This window comes from Equus caballus, chromosome 14 (genome assembly GCF_041296265.1).
Source record: "Equus caballus isolate H_3958 breed thoroughbred chromosome 14, TB-T2T, whole genome shotgun sequence".
In the NCBI taxonomy this organism is placed as follows: Eukaryota; Metazoa; Chordata; class Mammalia; order Perissodactyla; family Equidae; genus Equus; species Equus caballus.
In genome coordinates, this window is record NC_091697.1 from 16,666,797 (window position 1) to 16,685,029 (window position 18,233).

The following is an 18,233-nucleotide window of genomic DNA, read 5'->3' on the forward strand; positions in this document are numbered from 1 at the left end:
GATGGTGGTGGTCAGGCAACAGAAAAAGCCCCAGGGCTGTGGTTCTTGAGAAAAAGCTGGCTCCTCAGGGGGCTGGGCAGAGCACCTGTTTTTGCTACAAGGGTTACAAAAAATAATGCATATTATTAATGATTATTTCTTTTCTTACCCAATTTCATTTATGACTCTGGGCTCTATTCACCTATACTAGCAGATAAAAAGCATCACATCAGGTCTTTTTGGGTTTCTTGTTCCCTCGTCTCTCTTCTTTAATCCAACATCTATGGTTCTGGGCCTTAAGCAGGGTATCGGGGTGGGAAGGAGCATGTGGTCCTGGTCTACTCTGGCACCTGTGGAGAGAGATGTTCACAGCTCCTGTTTCTTGGCTAATGTTTGGAACACATGAGGCTGCCACTTCCTCCTTGATCAGTTCACACACGTGTGGCCTGTAGGTTGGATTTAACTCATAGGCACTGCAGTGGACTGAATGTTTATGTCCTTCTCCCAAATTCATATGTTGAAAACCTAACCTCCAAATGATGGTATTTGGAGCTGGGGCCTTCAGGAGGTGGTTAGGTCATGAGGATGGAGTGCTATTGAATGGGATTAGTCCCTTTAAAAAAGAGGTCCCAGAGAGCTCCCTTACCTCTTTCACTGTGTGAGGACACAGTGAGAAGATGACAATGAACCAGGAAGTGAGAGTTCTCCAAACACTGAATCTTCTGGTGCCTTGATCTTAGACTTCCCAGCCTCCAGAACTGTGAGAAATGCTTCTGTTTTTTATAAGCCACCGAGTCTATGATATTTTGTTATAGCAGCCCAAATGTATCTAGGTACACTTAGATTGACCTGCACAATTGAGCCAATTAAAACTTAAGAGTTTTTAACTTAAGCTTTGATGTCAAAAATCAAAAGAGGGGGCCAGCCCTGTGGCCAAGTGGTTAAGTTTGTGTGCTCTGCTTCTGCAGCCCAGGGTTTCATCAGTTCAGATCCTGGCCATGGACATGGCACTGCTCATCAAGCCATGCTGAGACAGCGTCCCACACAGCACAACCAAGAAGGACCTACACCTAGAATATACAACTATATACTGGCGGGTTTTGGGGAGAAGAAGGAAAAAATCAAAAGGCCTGGCAACGCTGGGCCCCTACTCCTGTTGGGTCTATCTACTGCGAACAGTGTGTGGGTTATTTCTGCTCTATGATATTAAAAGATGTCTTTCTCCCTCTGATGGCTTCTCAGGCTCTCTCTCCTTTCTCACCTCAGTCAGGTTGCACCTTTTCCTAGGATGAAGAAGACTCTGCATTCCTACTGCTGCTGAATAAAGCATTTTGTTTATGCACATAATAACATCTCTTCCCCTAAAGGCAAAAGCCAGAAAGACTGGAGAGGATTTTTTTAAAATTTTCTGTTACATTCCTTGAGAAAATGAAGGACAGAAACTGCTCAAATAAAAGGTAGGGAATAGGAGGGGGAAAACTCCACTGTAAGTTAATATATAATAATATTATAGAGCCATGATTACTTATTTAACAAAATAATACATGCTTATTATGAAAGTTCAAACATTACAGAGGTGATGCATTGGGAAATGAATGTACCCAGATATCCTACCACCCAGAGATGGCTAGTATTCACTTATTCTTTCAGAGCTGCTATTTGTAATTTTTTTTCAGGAATAGTATCATATTCCTACATCATCCTATACTTTGATTTTTTTCCACTTAACAATATATTGTGAACACCTTTCCTTGTCAGTCCATACTGATTTATCTCATCACTTTTATTGGCAGCAAGATTCTTTGTGTATGATTGAACTATTTATTTCTCAAGTCCCCAGTGGTGGGCCTTTTGGTTGTTTTAAATTTTTATTATAAGAAAAGCAGTGAACATTCTCCTACATTCATCTTTGCAAAATTTGTACAAGTATGTCCTGGAGAGGATCTGCTGGGTAAAGAAGCATGTACATTTAAAATCTTGGTAGACACTGCCAATAAATCCTCCAAATTTTAGTGTCAGTAACATTGAATTAGAATTTCTATTTTCTCCACACCCTTGCCAGCATTCAGCTTTATCAGGTAAAATTGATTTAAATCATACCTTGCTACTAAAACTATGATTAAAATATACTTTGTTGCCTTAGAATATAGTAAGTACATCAGTGACATTGGAAATTTTCTTTAATAAGATTTTTGATTTGTTTCACTTAGTGAAAAATTAACAGGAAGAGAAACAACGATGGGGAAGCTAGAGAGATTGAGTCCAGTCTGGGTTTCCAGAGGAGGCCAGCCCCAAATCAGGGGATGTGCAAGAAGGGCAAGGGAGACAGATGTCCATGGGGGCACCAGTCAATGGGGGAGTTTCAAGGTCAACTTTTCACTGATAACATCTTTAGACTTGTTAAATGTTAAATACATGTCCAAAACCTAGTTTCAGGGAAACTTTATTGATTATTGGGAAAATTGTAGCATAGCAAGAAGGTATAAAAACAATACATTGGGGCATATGTGTCAGCAACTGGCAGATGAGGAGATTTCTCTGTCAGAAATGAAACAGAAAAGAGAAAAGGGGAGTAAGTTAGTAAATTCAACTTACCTCTCAGATATAATTTTAAAACTAAGAATGTGTTCTCAAACACTCTAGATCAGACCAGGTCTCTGGAACCTACTATTATATCTCTCTTTTCTTTACCTTTATAGAAGACATCACAATTTGTGAACATTTTATTAATATTCACCTCTCTATTCAACCATAAACTCTAACATAGTGTTCCTGTTGCCTGATATAGGGCCCCATATATAATAAGTGTTAATATATATTTGATGAATAAAATAAAGAAGAAAGAGAATGAGAGAGGGGGCAAGGGAGGTGGACAAAAGGAAAGGGGAAAGGAGATCAGAGGGAAGAAGAGAGGTGAAAAGATAAAAGAAGAGAAAGAAAAAAGAAAAGAGAGAGGTGGAGTTAAGAACAAGCCAGTAGTGTACACAGGCTGGTCTACACAGTATGGAATGGAATCTCACTGGCTATTTGTGCCCTGGGGAGATGGAGGAAACTTGAGTACATTAAAAATCTAGGCTTTAGGGATTGGTAGGTGTCCTAGATTATTTTTTTGTTTAATTATTTTATTGAGGCCATATTGGCTTATAAAATTGTGTAAACTTCATGTGTAAGCTATTATATATCAGTTTCTGTATAAACTGTGTCATGTTCACCACCAATAGTCTAGTTTTTATCCATCACCATGCATATGTGCCCCTTTGCCCCTTTTGCCCCCCCCCACAAACACACACCCTACCCCTCTGGTAACCACTAATCTGCTCCCATTACCCATGTTGTTGCAAATGGCATGGTTAAGAGCGATTGCTGCGCTCACCTGTGGCCACCCAGCTGGAGACAACAGACCTGCCACCCTGCTGTGTCCACCGAGACAGCAGAGCTACTACCTGCTGTGTCCATCAATCGCTGCGCTGACAGAGCAGTCTCATGACTATTGTAAAAGGGACATTTCAGTCACATGTGAAACATCCTGGGGGAGAATTAACTGTGCTTAAATCTACCAATTTAAAACTTAATCACATCTAAAAAGTATCTTCACAATGTGGGGGATGGGAATTGGCCACCCTAAGATATGTCTCTTTGGCATGAGGATTATTTGGGACTGGTTACTTTTAATAAACTGCAGACAGGAAAGAAACTCTGAAAAGCAGAGTTTACTTACCCTTTGTTAAGAAACAATTACATTGTAAAGGAAATCTCCATCTGTAAATGTGTCTCCCTCTCTGTACCAAGAAGAAGGGGGGATGATCTTATCTCTAGAAACTCTTTTTATTTTAAAGATTTTATTTTTTCCTTTTTCTCCCCAAAGCTCCCTGGTACATAGTTGTATATTCTTCATTGTTCCTCCTTCTAGTTGTGGCATGTGGGGCATTGCCTCAGCATGGTTTGATGAGCAGTGCCATGTCCATGCCCAGGATTTGCACCAATGAAACACTGGGCTGGCTGCAGCAGAGCGCGGGAACTTAACTACTTGGCCACGGGGCCAGCCCCTCTAGAAACTCTTAATCAATGCAGAAGGCAAGGACTTAAATCTGCATAATAATCTTTTGTTTACTGCACCTGTCTGGTAACCTCCTGTAACTGACTCTCCCCCACTCCCAACATCTTCCTTTGTCTTTAGCTGAGATGATATTTAAGGTGGTGGCTTCAGCCATTTTGGTGAGTTGCTCAGCTTGCCTGAGCTTCTCCCATGTATACATGTTAGAAAGGTTTGTTTAATTTTCTCCTGTTATTCTGTCTCATGTGAATCTAATTCATTCTCCAGCCAGAAGAACCCAGAGAGGGTAGAGGAAATATCTTCCTCCCCTACAACAGCAACGTCTATACCGATGTCTGATCAAACACCTAGGTACTAAGCCTAGCCACATGGACATAAAAATTAATCATCAAAATGGGGGGAAAAAAAGAAAGTTAATCCAGAGTAAAAGGTAGGAATGTAATACACAAGCCAACAAATAAATCTAACTCACTTGCTGGTAAATACAAATTGTTCTGGACTGTTAATAAACACAAATTCCCCCCCACACACACACCCCCAACGCATTCTGTTAAGCTTTCAAATGTTTCAGGGACAATCCAAAAATTGCTGGGTATTTCCTCAGGGAGTCTAAGAGGATGAGTAAGAATCCAGAAATTGTTCTCACTATTCTATGCTATGAAGCACATGGGAAACGGAGACAGGGGTTTCATTACAGGTAAACACACTATTTCTTGTGGGACCATATTTTACCAGTATTCAAATACTTTGGGTGACATTTGAAAGATAATGCTTTTATTCTATGACAAATCATAGCAAAATGAGGATTTCTGACTCACTTCTGTGTGCATTCTACTATTGACAATGCATGAGCAGAACAAGATCCCCTTTTCTTCAGATTAGTTGTTCAAATATTTTCAGAAATACTCTGAATATTTTAAATGACAATGCCATATTGCTTATGTAACATTTATGTTTATATAAATACTTAATCATATGAATAATAGAGGTGAAAACCAAGAGCAAATAAAGCCTAACTAAAGTCAAGAATTAAAAAAATATATATGGCAGAATTATGAAGCTGCAAGTATTCAGTTTCTAGTATGATCTCCTTTCAAATCCTGATCATTTAGTAACTCTGGAGTCTTCGTATTTCTTTCTCAAAAATACTGTAATAATTAATAAATACTTAATTCAATATATAAATGTGAATTTTTTCTGATATCTTGATGAGGAAACAAGGGAGTTTCCATGATGCAGTGAGATGTGAAAAGCAATTTTTGACAATAGGAGATTCTTTTAAACCCAGTTTGATGGTGATGGTACAATGTACAGCGTGTTCAGCTTCTGGTGGACTCTGAGAGACAGCACATACAATTTTCTCAAAGAGTATGGCATTAAAATATAGTAACCAGATAATCAACACAGGTAGTACACAATGACAAGGAATTGGCTTACCATGTAATTTTTTTTCTGTAGCTTTTCATTGCACCTAAACAAAATTTGTATTGGTTCTTATTCCATTCATTTAAAATATTTTTCCTAACAGTAGTTCAGTATTTCTGACACATGAAGGTGTGTACATGGGGACAGGACAGGATCACAGTCTTATAAGCAATGTTTTATGTGAAAAGTGTGGATTTCCTGTAAACACGTTTATAGTTTAATGTTTTACACATGTTATTTTTCTATTTGCTTTCTTACAGCTCAGAGACTCCTGACCCTATTTTCCTTGCAATCATAATCACCTCCTTTTTTTCTTTCCCTTTTCTTTTCCTTCTTTTTTTCTTTCCCTTTTCTTTTCCTTCTTCCTTTCTTCCTTTTCTTCCTTCCTTCCTTCCTTTCTTTCTTTCTCTTTCTTTCCTTCTTTTCTTTCTTTCTTTCTTCCTTCCTTCCTTTCTTTCTTTCTCTCTCCCTCTCTTTCCTGCCTTCCTTCCTTCCTTCCTTCTTTCTAAGGAAGTATTGATACAATTTTTTAACCACTTTTTTAAAAAAAATTTCCAGTGTACATCATTATGTTTTGACTTCAGTATAGACTGCATCATGTTCACCACAAATAGTCTAGTTTCATTTGTCACCACACACATGTGCCTGTTAACATCTTTCACCCTTCCCCTGCCCCTTCCCTTCTGGTAACCACCGATCTGTTCTCTGTATCTATGTGTTTGTTTTTGTTTATCTTATACATATAAGTTATTCATATGGTAATTGTCTTTGTCTGGCTTATTTCACTTAGCATACTATCCTCAAGATCTATCCATGTTGTTGCAAATGGCAAGATATCATCTTTTTATGGCTGAATAGTATTCCATTGTAATTATACACCACATCTTTATCCGTTCATCCATTGATGGGCTTTTAGGTGCTATCAAGTCTTGGCTATTGTGAATAACACTGCAATGAACATAGGAGTGCATATATCTTTTTGAATTAGTGTTTTCATATTCTTTGGATAAATACCCAGATGTGGAATAGCTGGATCATATCATATTTCTATTTTTAATTTTTTGAGAAATTTTCACACTGATTTCCATAGTAGCTGAGCTGAATACATCCCCACCAGCAGTACACAAAGGCTCCTTTTTCTCCACATTTTAACAGTGGTTATTTGTTTTCTTTTTAATAACAGCAATTCTGATGGGTGTGGGGTGATATCTCATTATAATTTGTTTTTTCATAAAGATTTTCCCTGAGCTAACATCTGTTGCCAATATAATTTTTTTTCCTTCTTCCCCCCAAAGGCCCCCAGCACATAGTTGTATATTCTAGCTGTAGATCCTTCTAGTTCTGCTTCATGGGATGCCACCTCAGCACAGCTTGAAGAGTGATGCTAGGTCCACACCCAGGATCTGAACTGGCAAATCCCTGGGCCACCAAAGCAGAGAACACAAACTTAATCACTCAGCCACAGGGCTGGCCCCTCATTATAGTTTTGATTTGCATTTCTCTAATAATTAGTGATGTTGAACATGTTTTCACCATCATTGCCTGTTGGCAATCTGTATATCTTATTGGGAAAAATGTCTGTTCAGATCCTCTCCCATTTTTGATTAGATTATTTGTTTTATGGTTGTTGAGTTGTATGATTTATTTATATATTTTGGACATCAACCCCTTATTGGATATATGATTTACAAATATTTTCTCCAAGTTGATAGGTTGTCTTTTCATTTTTTTGATGGTTTCCTTTGCCATGCAGAAGATTTTGAGTTTGACATAGTCCCATTTACTTTTTCTTTTGTTTCCCTTGCTTGAGGAGACAAGATATTAAAAAAGATACTGCTAAGACCAATGTCAAAGAGCATACTGTCTATGATGTATTCTTTTACTTTAGCCTGCCCTCCTCATGCTATTCTGGTACTTTTTAAGGTAGTGGTTTATTAGGGATCTTCATACACATTTTTATTTCACTACACTTATGTCTGTCTGTGTTACATGCTATATCACAATATGGAGGAGTTCTTTATGGCCTTAATGTGCAGGTGGATTTAGCTATTCCTGAAATCTATATCCTATATCTGTAATTATCTGTCTAATCTATCTATAAAATTGTCTATTTTATCTTGACAAAACGCTGCTGTGTAATATAGTAAGATTAAAATATTTTTTCTTTAAAATAGAGGATCCTTTTATCCCAAGAGGATTTTTATGAAACTCCATTATATAAAACCAATTTCAGTGGCCTCGCTTTCTTCCAATTTGCTCAATTTCCTTATTCTCCCCAGATTCCTCCAAGACAATATATCCCTGATGTGTTACAGACAACTTAGTGTATGTCAGTTATAATGAAAATGAACCCGGGCAGGAGGAAATATTTTAGTTTTAGGTAAATTCTTATTAAATATTTTAAGTAAGGTAGAAATCAGTTATCCAAAAAAAAACACATTGATGGATTGATGGCCCAATTTTAGTCATGGAGTTGGGACACGGTGGGGTGAGGGGGCTGGGGAGAGTTACCTGGATAGCACACTACTTGATCTATTCATCACCATACCTCTGAGAAACAAGTTAAGACACAAAAAAAATTGTATGTACATATGTCAAGATAATCCATTTCAGACAACACATTGTCTCCACTTAAGAAATAATTATTCTGAGGAGGGAATTCCAAGATGGCGCCGTGAGTAGTCCTCTTTGTCTCTCGCCCTTCGAGTCTACAATTATTTGGACACTTATCGCTTGACAAAGGATATCCAGACAGCATCTCAGGACGTCTGAGACAACCACGCGACTATACATCGGAAGGCGGACGGACTTTCCTCCGGGAGGATGTGGAAATAGGTGAAAACTCTCTGACCCCGACGGGCAGCCTAGTACCCGCAAGCGGCTTTCTTCCAACGGACGCCCCCAGAGGATCCACACACATCTAGGGCAGGAGCGAGAACACAACAGAGGAGCGACGGTGGAAACAGGTGACCAGAACCCTACATAAACCCCCCGCAATTACTCCTAAATGCAGAGGGAAACTTTGGAGTTGCACACCTGAGCCCGCGGGGAGAGTCTCTCCCCGCCATTGGCGGGGAGACCCAGCCTGGTGCTCGGGGCGCCCGGAGGGTCCCAGAGAGACGCCCGCCCCGGGGGACTAGGGATTGCCAGAGATCTCGGAGAGGACCGGGGCGGGGGAACTTTCAAAGGCGGGTCCGGCGACCCGGTGGGGAAGCGCCGGAGCTCCGCCAGGCAGCAGACAAAACTCTCTGTCTGCCGGTAGCAGAGGGGCCACGCTGAGCACTCAGGGCTCCCGGCAGAGGCCCGGAGAGAAGCCCAGAGGGCGGGGCGACCCCCAGCTGCCGTTGCCGCCCCGTGGGACTAGGGATTGCCGGAGATCTCGGAGAGGACCGGGGCGGGGGAACTTTCAAAGGCGGGTCCGGTGACCCGGAGGGGAAGCGCCGGAGCTCCCCCAGGCAGCAGACAAAACTCTCTGTCTGCCATTAGCAGAGGGGCCACGCCCAGCATTCAGGGCTCACGGCAGAGGCTCGGACAGAAGAACAGAGGGCGGGGCGTCCCCCAGCTGCCGTTGCCCGCCCCGTGGGACTAGGGATTGCCGGAGATCTCGGAGAGGACCGGGGTGGGGGAACTTTCAAAGGCGGGTCCGGCGACCCGGAGGGGAAGCGCCGGAGCTCCGCCAGGCAGCAGACAAAACTCTCTGTCTGCCGGTAGCAGAGGGGCCACGCTGAGCATTCAGAGCTCCCGGCAGAGGCCCGGAGAGAAGCCCAGAGGACGGGGCGACCCCCAGCTGCCGTTGCCCACCTGGTGAGGCTAGGGATTGCCGGAGATCTCGGAGAGGACTGGGGCTGGAGAGAGTTCCAGAGACCCAGCTTAGTAGCCTAGGGGGAAACCCTACAGGCTCACAGAAGCCTTAGGGAAAGCCTCTGCACAGCACCAGTAGAAGGCACCCAGCCGCCAGCCACAAGGCTGGAAGACCCCAGGGCAAAAGCAGCATAGCTAGGTGTACTAACCACAGACTGTAGAAGATGCCAATAGCTCTCCTGCGACCCATAGAGGACAAGTGAGATTTGGTGGGTGCCGACAGCAACGGAGCGACAAATATAAGTGATCCCACCCCTGGCCGCTGGAAAAGCCCATAACACCATTGCAGACCCCAAGGAGAGAGCGCATCTAGGTGGGCAACAACAGTAGGCACCTGCAGCCTGAAGCCCCCCGTGACGGCCCCCACGGCAGAGGAGGGAATCCAAAGGGCCACTGTGGCTACGAAGAGGGGCCCAGGCCCAGTTAGCAACTACGGACAGGGTTCCTGGTTGGTGAAGTATAAACAGCTGCTCCCCCCACCGCAGCAGCTGAAACAAGTGAAAGGAGCAACTAAACTCTATCTCCATGCGGAGGCACAAATCAACATCATCAAGCAATATGAAAAAATACATTAAATCTCCAGAACAGAAAGAAAGTAACAAATACACAGAAAACAATCCCAAAGAAAATGAGATATATAACCTAAATGATGATGACTTCAAAACAGCCATCATTAAAATACTCACTGAGTTAAGAGAGAATTCTGACCGACAACTCAACGAGTTCAGGAGCTATGTCACAAAAGAGTTTGATACGATAAAGAAGAACCAAACAGAAATATTGGAAATGAAGAACACAATAGAGGAGATTAAGAAAAATCTAGATGCTCTGAACAGTAGGGCCGATAATATGGAGGAAAGAATTAGCAATTTGGAAGATGGCAATATAGAATTGTTGCAGGCAGAGGAGGAGAGAGAAGCAAGACTTAAAAGAAATGAAGAAACTCTCCGAGAATTATCAGACACAATTAGGAGATGCAACATAAGGATTATAGGTATACCAGAGGGAGAAGAGAAGGAGAAAGGGGCAGAAAACCTATTCAAAGAAATAATGGCTGAGAACTTCCCAAATCTGGTGAGGGAGATGGATCTTCAGGTGACAGAAGCCAATAGATCTCCAAACTTTATCAATGCAAGAAGACCAACTCCACGCCATATAGTAGTGAAGCTAGCAAAAGTCAACGACAAGGAGAAAATATTAAGGACAGCCAGGCAAAAGAAACTAACCTACAAAGGAACCCCCATCAGGCTATCAGCAGATTTCTCAGCAGAAACTTTACAGGCTAGAAGAGAGTGGAATGATATATTCAAAAATCTGAAGGACAAAAATCTACAGCCGAGAATTCTCTACCCAGCCAAAATATCCTTCAAATACGATGGAGAAATAAAAACTTTCCCAGATAAACAAAAATTAAGGGAGTTCATTGTCACAAAACCTCCTCTTCAGGAAATCCTCAGGAAAACCCTCATTCCTGAAAAATCAAAAAAAGGAAAGGGGCTACAAAACCAAGAGCAGAGGAGATAAGTAGAAGGACAACAACAGAGAGTAGCAGCTCTACATCAGAACAGATTAAACCATGGGACGAGAAACAAAGGAAACTGAAGAAAACCGGAAAACAAGACACAAAATGGTAGTGGTAGGCCCCCACGTCTCAATAATCACTCTAAATGTAAATGGATTGAACTCCCCAATCAAAAGACACAGAGTGGCAGGATGGATCAAAGAACAAGATCCAACAATATGCTGCCTCCAGGAAACACACCTCAGCCCCAAAGACAAACACAGACTCAGAGTGAAGGGATGGAGAACAATACTCCAAGCTAATAATGAACAAAAGAAAGCAGGTGTCGCTATACTAATATCAGACAAGGTAGATTTCAAAGCAAAACAGATAAAGAAAGACAAAGAGGGACAGTATATAATGATAAAAGGGACTCTCCACCAAGAAGACATAACACTTATAAATATATACGCACCCAACACAGGAGCACCAAAATTTGTAAAGCAACTCTTAATAGAACTAAAAGAAGACATCAACAACAATACAATAATAGTAGGGGACCTCAACAAACCATTAACACTAATGGACAGAACATCCAGACAGAAAATCAACAAGGAAATAATAGAATTAAATGAAAAATTAGACCAGATGGACTTAATAGATATATATAGAACACTTCATCCAAAAACAGCAGGTTACACATTCTTCTCAAGTGCACATGGAACATTCTCAAGGATTGACCATATTTTGGGAACCAAAGCAAACATCAATAAATACAAGAGAGTTGAAATAATAGCAAGCATCTTTTCTGATCATAACGCTATTAAACTAGAAATCAACTACAAGAAAAAAGCAGAGAAAGGTGCAAAAATGTGGAGACTAGACAACACGCTTCTCAACAAACAATGGATCATTGAAGAAATTAAAGAAGAAATCAAATATTATCTGGAGACAAATGAAAATGAGAACACGACATACCAAATCATTTGGGATGCAGCAAAAGCAGTCCTAAGAGGGAAATTCATCGCAATACAGGCTCACCTCACTAAACAAGAAAAAGCTCACGTAAGCAACCTCAAACGACACCTAACAGAACTAGAAAAAGAAGAACAAACAAGGCCCAGAGTCAGTAGAAGGAGGGAAATAATAAAAATAAGAGCAGAAATAAACGATATTGAAACAAAAAAGACAATAGAAAGGATCAATGAAACAAAGAGTTGGTTCTTCGAAAGAATTAACAAAATTGACAAACCCCTAGCCAGACTCACCAAGAAAAGAAGAGAGAAATCGCAAATTAATAAAATCAGGAATGACAGAGGAGAAATCACAACAGATACCAATGAAATACAAGAGATCATAAGAGAATACGATGAAAAACTATATGCCAACAAATTGAACAACCTGGAAGAAATGGACAAATTCCTAGACTCCTACAATCTCCCCAAACTGAATCAGGAAGAAATGGAGAATCTGAATAGACCAATCACAAGTAAGGAAATAGAAACGGTAATCAAAAACCTCCCCAAAAACAAGAGTCCAGGACCAGACGGCTTCTCTGGAGAATTCTACCAAACATTCAAAGAAGACTTAATACCTATTCTCCTCAAACTGTTCCAGAAAATTGAGAAAGATGGAGAACTCCCTAACACATTCTATGAAGCCAACATCACTCTGATCCCCAAACCTGACAAGGACAACACAAAGAAGGAGAACTACAGGCCGATATCACTGATGAACATAGATGCAAAAATCCTCAACAAAATTTTGGCAAACCGATTACAGCAATACATCAAAAAGATTATACACCATGATCAAGTGGGATTTATACCAGGGACACAGGGATGGTTCAACATCCGCAAGTCAATCAACGTGATACACTACATCAACAAAATGAAAACCAAAAACCACATGATCATCTCAATAGATGCAGAGAAAGCATTCGACAAGATCCAACACCCATTTATGATAAAAACCCTCAGTAAAATGGGTATAGAAGGAAAGTACCTCAACATAATAAAGGCCATATATGATAGACCCACAGCCAACATCATACTCAATGGACAAAAGCTGAAAGCCATCCCTCTGAGGACAGGAACAAGACAAGGGTGCCCACTTTCACCACTCCTATTCAACATAGTTCTGGAGGTGCTGGCCAGAGCAATTCGGCAGGAGAAAGAAATAAAAGGAATCCAAATAGGTAACGAAAAAGTAAAACTCTCGTTGTTTGCAGACGACATGATCTTATACATAGAAAACCCCAAAGAATCCACAGAAAAACTATTAGAAATAATCAACAACTACAGCAAAGTAGCAGGGTATAAAATTAACGTGCATAAATCAGTAGCATTTCTATACACTAACAATAAACTAACAGAAAAAGAACTCAAGAACTCTATCCCATTCACAATCGCAACGAAAAGAATAAAATACCTTGGGATAAACTTAACCAAGGAAGTGAAGGATCTATACAATGAAAACTACAAGACTTTCTTGAAAGAAATAGGCGATGACATAAAGAGATGGAAAAACATTCCTTGCACATGGATTGGAAGAATAAACATAGTTAAAATGTCCATACTACCTAAAGCAATATACAGATTCAATGCTATCCCAATCAGAATCCCAAGAACATTCTTCACAGAAATTGAACAAACAATCCTAAAATTCATATGGGGCAACAAAAGACCGCGAATTGCTAAAGCAATCCTGAGCAAGAAAAACAAAGCCGGCGGAATCACAATTCCCGATTTCAAAACATACTACAAAGCTACAGTGATCAAAACAGCATGGTACTGGTACAAAAACAGGTCCACAGATCAATGGAACAGAATTGAAAGCCCAGAGATAAAACCACACATCTATGGACAGCTAATCTTCGACAAAGGAGCAGAGGGCCTACAATGGAGAAAAGAAAGTCTCTTCAACAAATGGTGCTGGGAAAACTGGACAGCCACATGCAAAAGATTGAAAATTGACCATTCTTTTTCACCACACACCAAAATAAACTCAAAATGGATCAAAGACCTAAAGATTAGGCCTGAGACAATAAGTCTTTTGGAAGAGAATATAGGCAGTACACTCTTTGACATCAGTTTCAAAAGAATCTTTTCGGACACTGTAACTCCTCAGTTGAGGGAAACAATAGAAAGAATAAACAAATGGGACTTCATCAGACTAAAGAGCTTCTTCAAGGCAAGGGAAAACAGGATTGAAACAAAAAAACAGCTCACTAATTGGGAAAAAATATTTACAAGCCACTTATCCGACAAAGGGTTAATCTCCATAATATACAAAGAACTCACACTGCTTAACAACAAAAAAACAAACAACCCGATCAAAAAATGGGCAGAGGACATGAACAGACATTTCTCAAAAGAAGATATGAATATGGCCAATAGACACATGAAAAGATGTTCATCATCGCTAATCATCAGGGAAATGCAAATCAAAACTACACTAAGATGTCACCTTACCCCCGTTAGATTGGCAAAAACATCCAAAACCAAGAACGAGAAATGTTGGAGAGGTTGTGGAGAAAGAGGAACCCTCATACACTGTTGGTGGGAATGCAAACTGGTACAGCCACTATGGAAAACAGTATGGAGATTTCTCAAAAAGTTAAAAATAGAAATACCCTATGACCCAGCCATCCCATTACTGGGTATCTATCCTAAGAACCTGATATCAGATATCTCAAGAGTCCGTTGCACCCCTATGTTCATCGCAGCATTATTTACAATAGCCAAGACGTGGAACCAGCCTACATGCCCAGAAACTGATGATTGGATAAAGAAGATGTGGTATATATACACAATGGAATACTACTCAGCCATAAAAAAAGACGAAATTGGCCCATTCACAACAATGTCGATGGACCTCGAGGGCATTATGTTAAGCGAAATAAGTCAGTCAGAGAAAGACGAACTCTATATGACTCCACTCATAGGTGGAAATTAGGATAAGGAGATCTGATCGGTGGTTACCAGGGAAAAGGGGGGGTGGGGGGAGGGTACGGAGGGGGAAGTGGTGTACCCACAACATGACTAACAAAAATGTACAACTGAAATCTCACAAGGTTGTAATCTATCATAACATTAATAAAAAAAAAAATAATTATTCTTCAAGCAAAAATAGGAAGATTGGCAACAGATGTTAGCTCAGGGCCAATCTTCCTCACCAAAAATAAACAAATAAATACACACCAAAAAAAACCCACTATGTAGTTGATATTTAAGGGATATTTCCAAGTGCCATAAATGCACTGAAACATTTAATTTTCATTTTTCTTTCCCAATTACCCCACAAAAAAGAGTTGATTTGGCTACTATGGAAAAAGAGGGCAAGATAATTTATGTCATTTGCTCAATATTCTCCTTTGCAAATACTGCAATTGTAGATGCAGCAGAGGCCCTATCCGCCAGTGTATATTTCCTGGGATATTTCCCTGTATAAAGACAAATAATCTCTACTATGACCTTGTTAGAGTTTCCTGCTTACCCACCTCCATCCTGACTCAGTCAAGTGTGTTGTTTGTTTCATCCTGTACCACCTGTAGGCATACGGGTTCTCACAGGATTATGTTTTTCAATAGAAGGTTTTAAATGTTTAAAAGGATTATTGGAATTTGGATGTTAAAATTGTTATTGTGAAATTAATATATAATATATCATGTGATTGCAATTTGTTAAATGTAATTATGTAATCATCATTATATAAATGGGAAACAAAAGTTTAATAACTATCTGCACACCTAACACCTAAAGTTTTTACCATTTTTAAATTTTTTTCTTCTTAGAACTATCTATATCTATACCTATAATCTACACCTATATTATATCTATTTGTGTATCTATATCATCTATATCTATATCTATCTACATAAGTGTTTGCCAACATTGGTCCTATTGACATTTGGGGCTGGATAATTCCTTTTTGGGGGGATCCCAAATATAGTAAGATAATTAGCAGTATCACTGGACTCTAACCATAATATGCTATTAACACTCCTTCTCCAGTTGTGACAACCAAAATGCCTCAAAATTTTGTCAAACATTCTTTGAGGGGCAGATCTTACTCAACTGAAAATCACTGATCTATCTCTATCTCCAATCCTGTCTTTACAACTGCTTATCTTCCCCGCCGCCAGATATTTTTTATTGTTATGTGTGTTCTATTGTGGTAAGTGGGTTTATTTTAAAATATCCTGATTGGAAATTTGGGTTTATCTTATTTATGCTAAGTAGCTTTGTATACAAAACACTCCTAGATGGTACTACGTGAAAGCTATTGACTATGCTGATGTGTCTTTTCAGTATAGGTTTTCTGATAAACCTGGATGGAAAAACAATCTAACAGTGCAGGATGAACTCATTCTAATGGTAGTCACACATCTTCCTGAGTTGCAGGAGCCATTATTTGGGCTCTTCCTCATCATCTGCATAGTCTCAGTGGTGGGTATCTTGGTCATCGTCATCCTCACTAAAGTGGACTCCAGGCTACAAACACCCATGTACTTCTTCAAACACCTGGCTTTCACTGATCTTTGCTATTCCACAACTGTAGGCCTGAAAATGCTAGTAAGTTTTGGTGTAGATGAAGATACAATCTCCTATTATTTTTGCACCACACAGGGAGATTTCTACATTATGTTCATCATTAGCGAACGTTTTATCTATCAGCAATGCCTTATCACTGCCCTGTGGCCATCTGTAACCCTCTGCTCTACACGGTCATCAGGTCACAAAGGGCATGTCAGGTGCTGGTAGCAATCTTCTTTCTCTATAGCATGTTTGTTTCTCATCTAGTCACCATAAGGATTTTTAATTTATCCTTCTGTAGCTACAATGTTGTCAATCATTTCTGCTGTGACTATATCCCCTTGTAATCTTTGCTTTGCTCAAATACACATAGAAGTTAATTGATAATTATGATTTTCTCAATTTTAAACTTGATTTCATCTCTTCTGATAGTTCTTGTGTCTTATCTGCTCATCCTTGTAGCCATTCTCAGGATGAACTCTGCAGAGGGCAGGCTTAAGTCTTTCTCCACTTGTGGATCCCACCTGACAGTGGTCACATTGTTCTATGGAACTTTGATATTTATGTATGTGCAGCTCAAGTCCACTCATTCCTTTGACACTGATAGTTTTTATAGTTTACATTCTTGTTATCTCAATGTTAAATCACTTAATCGATAGTGTGAGAAACAAAGATGTAAAACATGCTATAGGCAGGATATGGAAAAAATTGTGCAATATCTTTTCTTAAGTTCATTGTACTATGTGGTTCCTATGAATTAGGTTATTAATGTTAAACATTGCTATGTATTCCTTCAGAGGAAAAAGCAGGGATAAATGAGTTTGATATGTATTTAGAGATTGAATTCTATGTACCAGTCATACTTCTAAGTAATCTAAATATATTAGTGAACAAAACAATAAATATAATTTCCTTCCTTGAGGAGAAGAGATGAATTACAAACATAATAATTAAGAAAGTTTTCAGTACAGTAGAATGGGTTGGGGGACTATAGACCATAAGAGCAGATAAGGAGAGTGGGTATGCTGTGTGGGAGTAAGAAAGAATAGTAGGTACATAAGGGAAGTTCAGATCACTCTGGTGTTGTTCTCAACCTTCAGAACAAACTTTCCAGTGCCTATGTATTTGTGTGTATGTATGTGTGTTTTTCTCTGAGCATATTCCTTCTGTTAAGCCTTCATGCACACTTGATTTTAGTTTTAAAGATGCTCAGTGCACTGCATTAATTTTAAAGTAATCAGTCATCTGAATTTGCTCAAAAGTTTCCATTCCACATGGGGATCTTTGTGTCCTGATCTTTTCTCATCAGTGCCATTACTTCCACATATGAGCCCTAGAGAGTTTATTAACTTAACACAGTTGGCATTCCAGCAATCCAGAAGATCTTCATGCATTTAATTTTGTCTAAACTCATCTATTTTTCTATAGCAGTGGATATATCAATTAAGTGAAGTTTCTTGTGATCTGTCATAGAAGCATCCTGGTTTTTACTTTTATTTTTCCTACCAGCTTGATCTTGGTACCCAACTGCTTGTTTTTGTCTAATGGGCTGTTACTCTTTCTTATGTCTCAGAACCAAGAATAATTCTTGTTTAAAAGTCATGTTCTAGTTGTTTTTGTGTCCTTGCATATGAGGTCTACTCTGTGATAAATTAAGTTATTGCTTCTCTTTCCATAAATTTGATTCAAATTATTATGTGCTATCTTTTCATTAGGATATATTGTCTGGCCACATTGATTTGATGATCCTACTTGGAGGAAGCAAAAGGAGATGATTCTATGATCTGGACTATGCTGTTTCCTAGTGAATGTGGAGTGTGTACATAGCAATTTGCATACTTGTTATGTCTTTAGACATACTTCCTACATAACCTTT

At 39.6% G+C, this 18,233-nt stretch overlaps 1 pseudogene; it reads left to right on the forward strand.

Annotated features, from left to right (window-relative positions):
• OR8K77P (olfactory receptor family 8 subfamily K member 77, pseudogene) lies at positions 16,160–17,080 on the forward strand (annotated as a pseudogene).